The sequence below is a fragment of the Onychomys torridus genome, chromosome 11 (assembly GCF_903995425.1).
Source record: "Onychomys torridus chromosome 11, mOncTor1.1, whole genome shotgun sequence".
In the NCBI taxonomy this organism is placed as follows: domain Eukaryota; kingdom Metazoa; phylum Chordata; class Mammalia; order Rodentia; family Cricetidae; genus Onychomys; species Onychomys torridus.
The window spans coordinates 37,261,207-37,276,480 of record NC_050453.1 but is presented as its reverse complement, the minus strand read 5'-3'; the positions used below and the strand labels follow the sequence as shown (position 1 = coordinate 37,276,480).

The window sequence follows — 15,274 nt, the reverse complement described above, 5'->3', positions numbered from 1 at the left end:
TTATAACTGAATTGGTGTCCTTTAAGTTTCTAATTATTTTGATATTCTGGTGATAAGATCTAAACACATAAATAGAACATAGGATTTCTACTTTGTAAACACAGATTCTTAGGATAACTATATGTGAGTTTCACATGAGAATGACAGGAAAATGCCTGTGGTTTACTGACTAAGCTCAATCATTAAGAACCTGTGTACTTGTATGGATATGTTTCAAAGCCATTACTCATTCTTCTCTTTGCTTCTTCAAACACACTACATACTACATAACACACACACACACACACACACACACACACACACACACACACACTTGTGTGAGCATCAGAAACTGACTAAAAATTGCCTCAGGAAAATAAAAATATGACTATTGTCCTAGAAATGTAGCCAAATCTCCTTATTCTTTGTAATCAAACTATCAGAAGATCATGTTGAATAAACAAGGTATCTATATTTATATTTCAGCACAGGTGTAGGAAGCTGCTAATTACTAAACAAATTTGATTAAGACTAAATATATCCTTTAAGAAGGTGAATTGTGGAGCTAGGGAAGTGGCTCTGTCTGGAACACTTGGTCCTCTTCTAGAGGACCTGGGTTAAATTCCCAACACCCACATGGTGGCTCACAACTATTCATAACTCCAGTTCCAGGAAATCCAATACGTACTTCTGGCCTCCATAGGTACCAGGCATGTATTTGATGCACATACAAACACTCATTAAACACATAAAATTAAAAATCTTAAGAAAAAAATTTTAAAGATGAACTGTGTAGTATGGAATTGTATCTCAATAAGGCTATTAGATAAAATAAATAAGATATATGCATGTACAAATACTTATTGAATGCATGGACATAAAACAGGAATAAAAATACCAAGGCTATTATATTATATGCTTAGATAGTAAATAGAAAATCAAACTGAATTAAGTTTTCAGAACACCAAATCATTATTTATGAAACAAATGTACTGTGTGTCAAAAGAAGGGTAAATTCTCAGGAGAAATGAAAATCTATGTGCAGATAAAAATTTGTGAATGTTTATAGCAGCATAACTCCTAACAAGGTAACAAAGTAGAAATAATCCAAATGCTTATCAAATGCTGAATGCTTACATAAAACATGCTATAAATCCAGAATAGAGTATCATTTGATCATAAAAAGATATGAAATATTGGCAGATTCTACAACATGATTAACCATGAAAGCATCATGTTATATGACTGAGACAAAAGCATACTAATTTCATCTATATAAAATCTATAGCCAAGTCTATAGAACCTACAGAGTCTACAGCGTGGAGTGGTTGCTGTCTGTGTTTGGCAGTAGGAGGTTTAGGAAAAAAACTGGACTCTAAACAAATGTAGTTTCATTTTTATGTAATGAAAATATTCTAAAATCATGGTGCAACATGATTTGTGGACTAATGTGTACAAAATGACCACTACTATTTATACGATTCCACTTAAACGAAGTACAGCTCAAATTCATGGAGACAAAAGGTAGGATGACAGTTACTAGGGGTAGGAGAGGGGAGAATGGGGAAGTAGTACTTAATGGATGCAGTTTTAGTTTAGGACAGTGATGATGGTTGTTCAAGGTAAATGCCATTCAACTAGATGCTTAAGTCTGCTAAAATAGCCCTATTTTTGTATGTATATATTGCTACAATTTTTAAAATCCCCTATTCTTTAAGAAGGTGAGTTGTGCAATATGGAGGGCTTTTTTTTTTTTTTCTCCACATTAGCTACTTTCTCTTCATCAGTGCTGCATAGTAGTAAGCCGTCAGTACTACCAACTTAGTACTTCCACAGCTGCTGCCTAAGGTCTAGGTCTCAGCTTTTACCACCTATTAACATCTATTAACTTGGTCCACCTCACAGCAACACTGACCTAGATGCCACCATCCCCATTCTAAGCACTGCAGTTCCGGGATGGGCCACACCAGAAAGGCAGAGAAAGGGTTCCTGCACTTTACAAGTTGTGCCGTATCCCCACACCAGCCTGAGACTAAGGATGCAGAGCAGTTTTAGTCTCACAGCAAAACTAGAGGGCGCAGAGATTCCCAGTATGCCCTTACATCAATGTGGCTACTTAATAAAACTGTAACATATGAGTAGACATGTTTATAGAAATAAGACTAGTAAAGGTGTAATCTCAAGTCTATAATCATCAAGGCTCTGGGGATCCACGATAGACTCTGTTTAGCATGGAATGAGTCACCAGATGTGTCAGACCAGGACACTAGTCTTGACATGTTCACTACCCTTGCACTACATTCCCAGACTGAGGAATTTCATCTTTTCCTGTGACTTCCATGCCCATGAGCTAATGATTCCAAATGTGTATCCTTGCATGGAAAGCAACACCTGCTCCTGAAATCTAGTACCTTTATTTGTGACTACCCATTAGACATATGTTCCAAGGTAAAGGCTCTCAAACATGTGTATAAACCAAGCACCAGTGAGACAGGAGGGATACCACTTGCTGATAGTCTAGTATCAAGACAGTGAATGAAACTTTCTGGTGTTTTCCTTGTTTTTAAAATGACAATAACACTGATTACCAAACAGAAGTACTCAAAGGATTAAGCCAGGAAAGTGCCTATAGGTTACACACACAAACATTTCTAAGTAATGGTTACTCCCTTCTGTAATGAACTTCTTTATCTTGATCTTAAAGGCAGCTATATTTTCCTACTCTATAAACTCATTGTTTTAATTTTGCTTCCTGGATTACTCCTCAAATTCTGTCCATCTACCTCAGAAATACCTTTTTATTTTGTCTCTGACCTCATTTATCACAAGCACTTTAAATTTAGGCTTTTAACAGATCTTGCTTAAACCTTAGTACAATTCAAATTTCTCTATTTAACATTAGTCCATTATTTATACCAACAAAAAATTATTCTCAGAAAACAAAACAAAACAGGATGCATCTTATCCTTTAAGTCCTTGTTATCACTAAATCAAAAAAGCTTTAGCTTAGTATCACAGGACTCTGTAAACACCAACCCTCCACTTACTTTCCAGCTACATCTACCTATACACAGCCCACCTTTCGCTTTTTATTTTATGAACTTCTCCAGATAGATTTCAATCTTTCACATTGTTCTCTCTGCTAGACTATCTCTACTCCTTTTGGAAGCCTCTTACTATTTCAAATCTATTTAAAGTCAACTCTTATTGAGGACTGTTACTTGCTTAGTACTTCTACTTCTTTACTATGTTATAAACTCCTAGGACAGTGGCTCTCAGCCTTCCTAATGCTGTGACCCTTTAATACAGTTCCTCATGTTATAATTTTATTGTCCTAGACTGTATCTAATGGGTTATATAAATTTGTGTCAACCTCAGTGTTTAGTGGGGAAAAAAAGAGGGATACAATAAGGATGAAGGGAACCAATTATATCTAAAATTCCTGGCTACCCTAAAATTCTACTAGTCAAGGTTTAGTATTTCACATAAGACACATCTCAAAATTTAAACAGTAAAATTATACTACCAATCATAGTATTTAAAATAAAATTTTTTCTACTTACTGTTTTCATTTTTAAACATTGCTAAAAAGCCGTAAGTTATAAAAACCAAGAAATTATAATTACTTATATTTATAGGATTGAGAAGCAAAGGAATGATTTAAGTTCCAACTTCTACTGAACAAACCACTTCATAGCTAGAGTGTGGCTCAGTGGCATGCTGCCTGCCAAGCATGTGTGAAAATAGAATTTGATACCTAATATCTCATGAAAAAAATAATTGGGGAGGATAGAATTTGGTTGATGAATAATTTAGGGGGGTATCTGGAAATACCATATGTTTTCAGTAGACAGTGTAGAAATCAAAGAAAATAGAATCACTGAATTTGACAGAGTACAAGAAAATTCTGAAGTTGAGAGGCAGGTATAAATTTCTGTTATCATACCCTGAATAACAACTAGGAGGAAATGAATTCTATTCAAAACTAGAGGGTAAGGTTAACAGACAGTATTGTTACACAGCCTAGAAGAGCTATGGTGTTCAACCAGTGGCTTAAGGGTAAGGATAGCTAAGAATATAACCCACCATAAAAAAACACAGATTTACTTAACAGAGTTTCTACATTTTTTATCACTTAACTGAGTAGTTTTAGAATGGGAACTTTAGGATGATGTGTCAAAATGTCAAAAGGTTGGACATGCCTGGTAGAATAACTTCTGCTTACCTGGGTTTAAGTTGTCAAACTCCAACTCAAATTTCCAGAAAATGAGCACGAGAAAAGTATTGTCTGTTTGAAAGGGTAGATAAAAACCAACTAATTCTTACAGAAATGTACGATGCATTTTAAGTAAAAAGAATAACTGTGCTAGGACACTGTATTTATGCAAGAGCGTGTGTGTGTGTGTGTGTGTGTGTGTGTGTGTGTGTGTGTGTGTGTGTCTCAAAAGAAGTTATGCCACTTAGGATAGATGACAATGACCCCACAAGAACCACAGATTAATAAAACCCCAGTACCAGTCCTGAGAAACCTCAAGTGGTTGGTCAGAGTAGCCCAAATGACTCCCCAAACAACATAAGCTATTGCTGGTGTCCTTGGTTGCCTCTCAGAGGTTGAAGGTAAATCCCAAGATACTTTACACTTAGGAAGCAGGACTTAGATTATTCAAGCCAGATCTAACCTGAAAGCCTCTTTCCTGCAGTCTAGCTAGCTTCCATTGTACCAGAATGTACTATGGGAGCTGCCAAGTGAGGAGCAATTAATAGTTGTATGTGATACCTATGAATTACAACAATGACCACCACAGCAAGATATCTATAGAGGTGCAACAGAGGCACTCACATGTGTGGTAACCAACAGTTGTCTAAGGTCCACTCATGTCTAGTACTAGAACCTAGCCAACTACCTATGTCTAGTGAGGCATGTATCTTAGAAGAGAATCTACTACCTCCACTTAGCTGGACCACCATAATTTTTTAACTATATTCTCTTTTTTCCCCCCGTTTTTTTGTTTTGTTTTGTTTTGTTTTGTTTTTGTTTTTGTTTTTTGTTTTTTTTTGAGACAGGGTTTCTCTGTGTAGCTTTGGAGCTTGTCCTGGAACTCGCTCTGTAGACCAGACTGGCTTTGAACTCACAGAGATCTGCCTGCCTCTGCTTCCCGAGTGCTGGAATTAAAGGTGTGCACCACCACTGCCTGGAATATATTCTAATTTTATCCTTATACCCACAGATAAGTATAGCTATCACCCTGCATCAGAGAAGTTTCTCTTTCCAACACACGGAGGCTATTAAAGAAAACCGCAACTGGAGATAAAAGATCAATGGATTGTGGGTGCCTAGCCGCAATGGATACACCTATAGCACAGCACTAGCACGTAAGGCTTCAGGAACATTTTGGAAGAGGGAGCAGAGAGTCAAAATACTAGGAAGTCCGCAGTGTGACAGCCTCTCTTAGAAAGAACAACATGGACAAGACCTGGATGATGTCAGTATCACTAGGCATGCTAACAAGGAAAAGGAAAAGTCTCTCAGAGTCCCACTCATAGGACAAGGCACTACAAACAAATAATGTCGTCTACTCTGAGAGGAAGAACTAACCTCTCCCGGTGACAAGCCCCATGCCTAGTTCTCCAATACAAAGCTGTCAGTCTGAAACCACATACCCATGAACAACAAAAATGGGCTCTGTAAGTTGTATTTTTATATTTGTCCACATACATATACACAGATATGTAATAATAATAATCAAAGAAATAGAGGCTAGCAATTTGAGGTGGGACATGAGATGGGACACAGGATGGCCTAGAAGGAAGAAAGGAAAGGGGGAAAGTAATAAAATTATATTTCAATTAAAATGTAAAATAAATGAATAAATAAAATAAAAATATGTACTTTTACATTTTCCTTTAGATCATCTAACATAAATTCAATTACATAAACAAAAATATTCAAGTAATTTTATATTAATTGTATTTAATAATTAGGAACTATTATCTACTTTATACTTAAATCTGAAGAAAATTTAAAAGGCAAGATTATTTTTTTTTTTTTTTTTTTTGGTTTTTGGTTTTTGGTTTTTCAAAGCAGGGTTTCTCTGTGTAGCTTTGCGCCTTTCCTGGAACTCACTTGGTAGTCCTGGCTGGCCTTAATCTCACAGAGATCCGCCTGGCTCTGCCTCACGAGTGCTGGGATTAAAGGCGTGAGCCACCACCGCCTGGCCAAAGGCAAGATTTTTTTTAATAACTACATTATCAGAATAAAAATCTAGGCTAAAATTTATAAACAACAACAACAACAAAAAAAAACCACAGCACCAAAATGAAATAAGAAACAGAAGAGATAAATAATAATAGGTTATTTTAAGTCATCAAAAAAAAAATCACTGAAACAAACTTTAGTTACAAATAAGAATATCTGAGATAAATAAAAATGAATTAAGTAATATCAATAAAAATAAATATTTCTAAATATAATCAAATTCTATGTGAAAAAAATCTTTAAAGATTCTACTTAAAAATAGTACAAGGGCTAGATGTGGTGGTGCATGCCTTTTTAATCCTAGCACTCAGAAGCAGAGACAGGTGTATCCATGAGTTCAAGGCCAGCCTGGTCTACACGGTGAGACCTTTTTTCAAATAACTAATAATAATAATAAACGAAACTAAGTCCTTAAACAAAAAAGGTTCTATTTTGCTAATAAAATATAAATGTAATATTCTAGTAAAATAGAAATTTTATTCATGTTTATATTTTATACTAACATTGTCTACCCAATTAACTAATAATCCTGAGATTTTATTAATTAAAAAAATTAATATAAGTTAAGCAACTCATTTCATTTACTACAACAATCTTAAAAGACAGTTAGGGCTGGGGATATGGATCAACAGGAAAAGCCCTTGGCACACGTAAGAAAGAACCTATTAAATTCTCAGAAGGCACAGAAAGTATAACACAGTACTAAATCACCTATAATCCAAAGGGCCCCTCCAGGGAGATGGAAGTTGCACCCAGGCCAGCCAGCAACATACATGGGAATGCTGGAGACAAGGGAAGGATGGGACAAAAGGAGAGCCTGCGTCAAACATGGCAGAAGGTGAAGACTCACACCAGAGGTTGCCTCTGACCTTCACATACCACACACGCATGTATGCATGCATACACAGAGAGACTAAAACAATAGTGTTTTACCATTATTCCATATTCTACTTAAGAAGAAACGAAGGTTATGAGAAAGTTGACAACAGCATAGGTAAAAATCTGAAATCATTCGTATAATTCCAAAGTACATTTCCTTGCCCTCACACTATGCTACAGGGAAAGCAAAACAATTGAAAGAAAGGTGAAATCCAAATTTGGTCATCAGGGACAGTTGTATTAAGGACAGCACAAATACACACCTTTCTTTAAAAAGCAACTAACATCATGAGATAAAAGATTAGTTATATCCCATGAAGACAATCTGTAATACATCTGAAATAAGTAAATCAACAATAAACAAGATTTTCATTAGTGAAATTTTAATAAAGAAAAATGTAAAGAACTTTAGTATATAATAGATCATTTAACATTTCAACATAATTAAATGCCAAAGCATCAAAAAGGAAGATAAAAATATATATTAAGCCATAAAAAAATTAAATAACAAAAAGTGGGCAGCACATATTCTATGTTCATTACAACTATAAATCTACACATCAAGAAAAATAATATAAATTTAAAGAAATATATTCTACTTTATCTAATTACTTAATTTTATAACAATTGTTTTGAATATTTGAACAGTGGTATAACTTTCACATAATATTTGTTATTAAGCAAGTATTCTTCCTCAATTTGTTAATATACTTTATAAACTTGGAATTCTTATTTATGTATTTTTTTAATGTATGAGTGCTCTGTCTGCATAGACTCTGGTATGCTAGAAGAGAGCATCAGATCACATTACAGATGGTTGTGAGCCACCATGTGGTTGCTGGGAATTGAACTCAGGACCTCTGGAAGAGCAACCAGTGTTCTTAACCACTGAGCCATCTCTCCAGCTCTAAACTTGGAATTCTTAAAACCCTAGTTCCCCCCAAATATGGACTGACTTGTACTCTTAACGTTAAAGAACCATGCTACCAAAATCAGAGACAAAGCATTTAAGAAAGTAATTATGGTTTTGTTTTGTTTTTTTTAAAGCCATAAAAGGATGGGGCTCTAATCTACCAGAAACACTGCCTATCCACAGACAAGAAGAGACTCAGAGGATGCCCACACACAAAGAAAAGGATAAAAGCTAAAAGCTTCAAGAGAAATCAACCTCATACTAACTGAATCTTGGGCTTTCAATCTCCAGAACTATTAAAAAAACAAATTCTGGTTTAGGCCATGTATCTTTGGTATTTTTGTTATAGCAGCCCTAACAGACTAATACACCCAGAATGCACTTATCTGAAATGCAATAAATACATATATATGTTGAATAACTCTAAAGAATTAGAAACACATAACAAAGTATTTAAGCTCACTGCCTATATCACTTTAAACATTTTTTAACTTCAGTGTTGGTTAAGTTGGTAACACAAACATTACAAGTCATAAAATATTGGATCAATTGCAAGACTGTTTAGATACTAAATAGCTTACAAACTGCTAGTAAGATAGATGTTATGCTTGCAGAAATGAATCAATTCTTGAAATAAATGACAATAAAAATATTTCTCTGTTTGTTCTAGAGGACACCATTTAAAATTACTACATAAAACAAAACAAAAAGAAGATCTGTGGCACTATGTAAGTTATTATTATTAAACTTTACTACTGTGCATTATATAAATGTAGCACCTTATGAACTTATATTATTTCACTTATATTCTTCTTGATTTAGTTATTGATTACCTAAGATAACTGAAGATGCACTAGTTACCAAATAAAAAATATCCTTTATTTCAAACACCTAGCACAATGTCTCAGAAACTTGATAGTTATTTGGCAATATGAAATTTTCCTTCCAAGAAGATTTATATTATAAAAATTGTTAAAATTTTCCTATGATGGACTGAAGAGACTGTTCAGTGGCTACTGTACTTGCTGATCTAGCAGAGGACCTGCATTTGATTCCCAGCACCCATATGACAGCTTGACACCACCTATAATTCCAGCTCCAGAGGAGCCATCACCCTCTTCTAGCCTCCACTGCACAGACACACATGCAAGCAAAACACCCATACAGTTAACATAAATACTTCTTTTTAAAAAATTAATAGGATTATTAAAACTACCTAGAAAAAAAACTTGAACCTTCTAAGATTCAACTCAGGGGTCTTTAAAAACAAAACCAGGGACAGAGGTTTTACTTATTATTATGTTATTATTAAGAAAAAGTGTAAGTCACAACCAGAAATGAGGATTACACAGGCCACATTCACTTTCCTTTCATATATATGCAAATAGATATTAATTATATATGAATATATATGAACATTTTAAAGTTTTCATTTCACTTTTTACCTAATAACAGAGGAAGGGAAATAATTTACAAATGAAATAACTCCCAAGATCCTCCATTTCAAAATGTGCAATAGATACACAGGGTTAATGCATTTCTTCTTATTCACACAGCTGTAAGAGGCAACTCTGTAGATTACATGGAATTATGTGCGTATAATATGTCATTATCTGCTTATATTTCTTGTGTGATTCAACTATGTTCCACTAGTACAAAGTTATTTGCTCCATGCTCAGACATGGACCCAAGCATCTGGAATTACTTTGACTATAAGATGTTTTATTATTTTGTATCATCATTGACCCAATTTCTTGTATCATCTGAAGAAATATGTATGCTCCACAATGGGAAGGTTGAATGCTGAATGTGAAACCACTGAATTTCTTCTTTTTATTTAGAGGCCTTGAGTATGATTTATTTCATAGCAATAATCACGAGAGTACACTTAGCAATAACAAAAAATTATTCCTTATTAATGTCCAGAACATACACATGTCCAAAACAAGTATAAATCCATAGAATTCCAAATAATACAATTTATTTTCAGGAAATACAACAAATTCAACACTAGCTATCCTTTCTTAAAAAACAAAAACTATATCTCTGTATATATCTGCCCTAGTTACTTCTCTAGTGCTGGGATAAAACACCATGACCAAGGCAACTTATAAGAAGCAGTATTTAGCTGGGCTTACAGTTTCAGAGTTAGAGCCAATGATGGCAGAGCCAAGGTGAAAGGACCAGCTGAAAGCTCATATGAAACCCCAAAGCCTGCCTCTAGCGACACACCTTCTCCAACAAGGTGATGCTTCCTGAACTTTTACAAACAGTTCCAACACTAGGGACCAACTATTGAAACATAGGCCTACAGAGCCGTTCTCATTCAACTCACTGCAATAGCCTTTTAGATATAAAAGTCAATATATACTGCATGACTGCTATACGCCATGCAGTATTTTTAATGTTTTTATGACATATTAAGTTACTTAATGCTGCTTTCATCTTAAGAGTTCATATTAATGAAGGAAAATTATACTAGTGGGTTTCACAAAAGAAACTCTAAGTGTCTTAATAAATTCCTAAAGATATCTGTACTAATAATTCTATAAACTGACAAAATATTATAATAACAATTCTATTAGACTATACTTCTTTAATTATTGGAATTCAAACTGTTTTAAATATGACCTTAAATTTAAACAATTTATATTCTCACTGGTTATTCTAAGAATAAATAAAAAAAGAAAGTAATAAGCCGACACATTTTATATATCCATTAGATGATTAATATATATGAAGCAGGGACACAGCACTGCACACATTTTAAATAAAAAATAGCCTGTAATATTTGTTAAAAACTTAAAGTAAACTGAAAACACCCCCAAATGTATGTGTGTTATGATGTGTATATTTTAACTACAGCTCAAATGTACACATTAACCATTAAGAAGTACCAGTTCTTTGAATTTATTTTAAATTATTTTCCTTTGACATTCTACTATTTAGGTCATCTGTGGTCACCTGGCAACTATACAGACAAACCAGGACCTAAGGGAATAAACCAACCTAGTACTTCAAAATTGTAATGGAATGTTTACAGAAATATCAAGAAAAATTTCCCTCTTGGTAAGTATCTATTTGCCAAGGGTAAGAAGAATATACATACATACATACATATGTGTGTATATTTGCAATTATATATATATATATATATATATATATACTTGATACCTCATTAAAACTTACTAAGCAAGGGAATATTTAAGGAAAGATTTAGAATATTCTATTTTGAGTACTAAAGTACTTAAAAGATTATATTTTCAAAAATATGCAACCTCTTTGTATTATTCAATTTTATTTTGAAAGAAATTAAATCATGTTTGAATAACAAAATTCTTCAACAATCCTCACAATTTTAGAGAGTTTAAATCTTTGTTGAAATGATCAATCTACTAATGAATAATTAGCTAAAACTGTCTTAGTGGTAAGGGCTTATCAGAAAAGTCATTTCTACTGAATGAAAATATAATCAAGGATCTAAGACGAAGGTGGGAGGGGTGCAAAGCTACAACTTAATTGGCTCATATGACATAGTCAACTACTCCCAAGGCAATCAGATGATATAATTAAAGAGTTGTGGTTTTTGAATCTAACCATACTATAATAAATGTAAGATACAGTTTTTAATTAATGAAATTCCTAAATGAGATTTTCTTTTAAATCTGATGACCTGATATCTGAAAAAAGATTGATCATATCCTGATAAATCAAACACACTTATATTTTGTTACCTGAATAAAAATATTGAAGACTTTCATCCCTGGGTTCCATATTCAAATTAGAATTTTATGATACAGATAAATCAAAATTCCAATGGACTAAGAGCTATCAGGGTAAAACTCTACCCACATAGATTTCTTTAATAATATTTATTAATTTAAAAATAAATTTAGGAAAAGATAATAGAAATGTTTTTAATTCTCAACTGTTCAGAAAAAAATATTTGATTCTAAACTGTATTTTACCTGAAAAAGTGGTCAGTGGAAATCATGGTTAGAAATTTTTCTTATATAGATCCCAAAAATTAAAAAACTGACATCATAAAAAACTTCCTAGCCAAACCCACTCATTTCTACTCTATTTATCATTCATTAAAAAGTAGTTTCACTGTAATTATCCCTTATAAAATATGTTATTTAAATAAATTTATCTTATAATAAATACAAATGGTTTAGCTTCTTCTAAAAATCAAAATTTCAATAGTAATTAAGTATGTGCCATCCCTTCCCACTACCCTTATTCACCATATATACCTTCTTCTACTGGCTCATTGGTTGATTCTCCTTTTAGACTCAGCATCCTGGAGAAGCCACTGGAAAGAGTAGAGAAAATGCCTTGGATGAAATATCCCTGCTGTCCAGACTCCACTGACCCCAGTGAATTCGGCCATGGTCTCATAAACCTGATACTACAACGGGGTTCTGGCTCTGAAACAGACCTGGTGAATGGAGCCCAAAGTGACTGGGTATTAATCAGGTTCAGTTTCTCTGTTGCTGTCCCAAGGATCTCATTAGCAGAGGGAGAGGCATCATTACCAACTGTCTCTGGCAGGGCCTTCTGCTGGGGTTCATCCAGGTCACCATTATTATTTTCCAGTCTCTCCGTTTTGTTCTCTTTCTTCCCGAAGCCAGGCTGCTTCGGCCACCTATAAGCTTCCAGTGGCTTTTCTAGACTGGAAACGGCCCGTTCATTTTTCTTCCTCTGGCGTTTGACTGAACCACACCATGGATACATCTTTAAACTTGTTCCTATCTCTGAATTTGCATAAGCAGGTTCTGACAAAGATCTTCGATAGCTTGGAGGACAAGGTGAGGTTTGTTTCTTAAAGATGTTTATCTTCCAGGACTCCATTTTCAACCTTTCTACACTAAGTTTGTTCTACTCTGTAGTCTTTACTATTGAACCACACTTGTCCGTGCAGTCCAAAACATTTGACTGTTTAAGCAGCTTTTGTGTGGCTTTGAACCACAGCAGATGTTGTTGCTTAAGAGCTGGTGTCATGTTATTACCCCTTTTCCCAGATCTCTGAAACTTCAGCAGCACCTAAAAAACCTCTCGCCTGAAGCAAATTTTCTTCAGAATAGAAAGAAAAGTTTCCCAAAGAATCGTTGTTCTTCTTAAGGTAGGTTAAATGTCTGTCCTATTTCAGAAAATGATTTTTAGAGTAAGAAGTAAAAAGAAGTGTTTAAAAAAAAACAAACCCACAAGCACTTTTATGGACCAATAGTAATTAGTTCACTAAGCAAATGACAACAGATTAAAAATAGATTGTGGAATGAATACTTCAGTTGACATTCAAAGGGTCAAGAAAGAGGAAAAAAGAAGGAAAGAAACTTGCTAAAAGTCCATATTTGGAATGGCAGCTCCTTAGGAGTTTTCAAATTTGTTTTTCAGAAATTTAACTTAAAGCAAACTGATACTATTTATGCTACAATCTCTTGCAACACTAATACATACTGCCTTCTACCTAACAGGTCAAACCACATGGCAAAAGGTGTTGGGGGGGGAGAGTGGGGGAGAGGCAGAGGGGGAGAGAATTTCAGACCATTTTAAGTATAAATATATTACAGAGGATTAAAAAGGCATAAATGGGAGGAAAGGGCAGAAACAGACAACATTTGCTATAAAGCACTGTAAAGAAAAAGGAAAACTGAACCCAGTTGCCATACAGATGATAGGCAAGTACCCTACCATTGATACAACCCTGGTCCCTAAAAAAGAAACTCTTGAGGCAAGTTCTGTGGCAACTGGAAACCCAGGAACAGACATACTTAAGTAACATGGAGAAGGGAAAAGTTTGCTATACAAATCTAATTGGAATAAGTTAGCTGGAAAATCAGTATCATTTAACCAAAGTTATTCCTTTCTTCCTCTCCCTGCTTCTCACAACTTTCTAAAGAGCTGACTGTTTAACATTTTATTAAAGCAAGTACCCTACACTGAACCAAGGTCATGACTGCCAAAAGTGTGGCTAGTTGCATTTTTTCAACAGTCTGCCCATAAACCCCTGAAAGTAAGGGTTTCAAATGGAAAGCCGGACAGACTTCAGACCACCAATAAAAGAGATAAAGCAGAGCAATCAAAGTCACTTTGTAAATTGCTGAAAAACGATTTCATCTGGCAAACTTAAAACTACCCATTTATTTATAAAATGTATGCAATGAAAAAACAGTTCTCATACTAAGTATTTCTCCTATTATGGTGGGAATAATAAAGAAATTTTATATATTTCTTCATTTGAACCTATCAAATGTTCTATTACTTCCATTATCACAAAGACAAACTCACTTTGCTTTGTTTACAAAGTCTCCAAATTTATTCTTTTGTATAATAAAGAAGTTGAGATACTTGGGTTTCTTAACTGAACAATATACCCAGTTAGAGGGTCTCCAAACCATATATATTTACCTGCATTTTAAAATAAGAAACATAAATTTATACAAAGAAATAAAAGAATATATTATAACCTTTATGACAGAGCACGTTGTCCACAACCTTGACAATGTGATAGGAAGTATACCTAAATGTATAATTCAGCACTGGAAAGCTATAAAATATGAGAAGATATTTGTCTGACCTGCAACAAGGCAAAGAGCTTTTAAGATATAGAAAGCAAGAGCAAGTACAAAAAAATCCTTAATAATTATGAGTTCATATATTTAAAAACATGGTAAAATTGATAAGCAATACCAAAATGGCAGAAAACACTCACAATATAAACATCTCAAACCATTCTCCACAAACTTAGTAAAAAGAAAACCAACTTTTTAAAGTAAATGAAAACCCTTCACACACACACACACACAAAAACAAAAACTTAAGCTAGGTAGCATGTCATATTCCTGAAATTCCGGCACTTGGGAAACGAAAAGAGAAAGATGTGAATTTGAGACTATCTTGAGCTAAACAGTGAACTTATACCTCATTTTTAATCAAATTATGACTAATAAACATATGAAAAATTATTTAACCTCATTTGTAGTGAAAGAAAGGCAAATCAGAGCCATAATAAGACATTACCCACTCTAGAAAGCAAGGATATGGTACAGCAAACAGAACTGTCAAAATTGGTATTAGCAGCATAGGCAATGCAATTACTTCAGAAGTCTTATTAAGTTCAACATACATTTATAGTATGAGTAAGCAATTTGCTATAGGTATTTTTTTTTTACCAGAACCTCTAAAATACATTTGCTTATACCTGAATGTTCATAACATTAGCAGCTTTATTTATAATAGCTATA

At 34.0% G+C, this 15,274-nt stretch overlaps 1 protein-coding gene across 4 annotated transcripts in view; it reads right to left on the bottom strand.

Moving 5' to 3' along the window:
* The window catches only part of Rasal2 (RAS protein activator like 2), a 300,247-nt gene that overhangs the window by 204,780 nt on the left and 80,193 nt on the right, over positions 1–15,274 (bottom strand). The gene's annotated exons all lie outside the window — the stretch shown is intronic.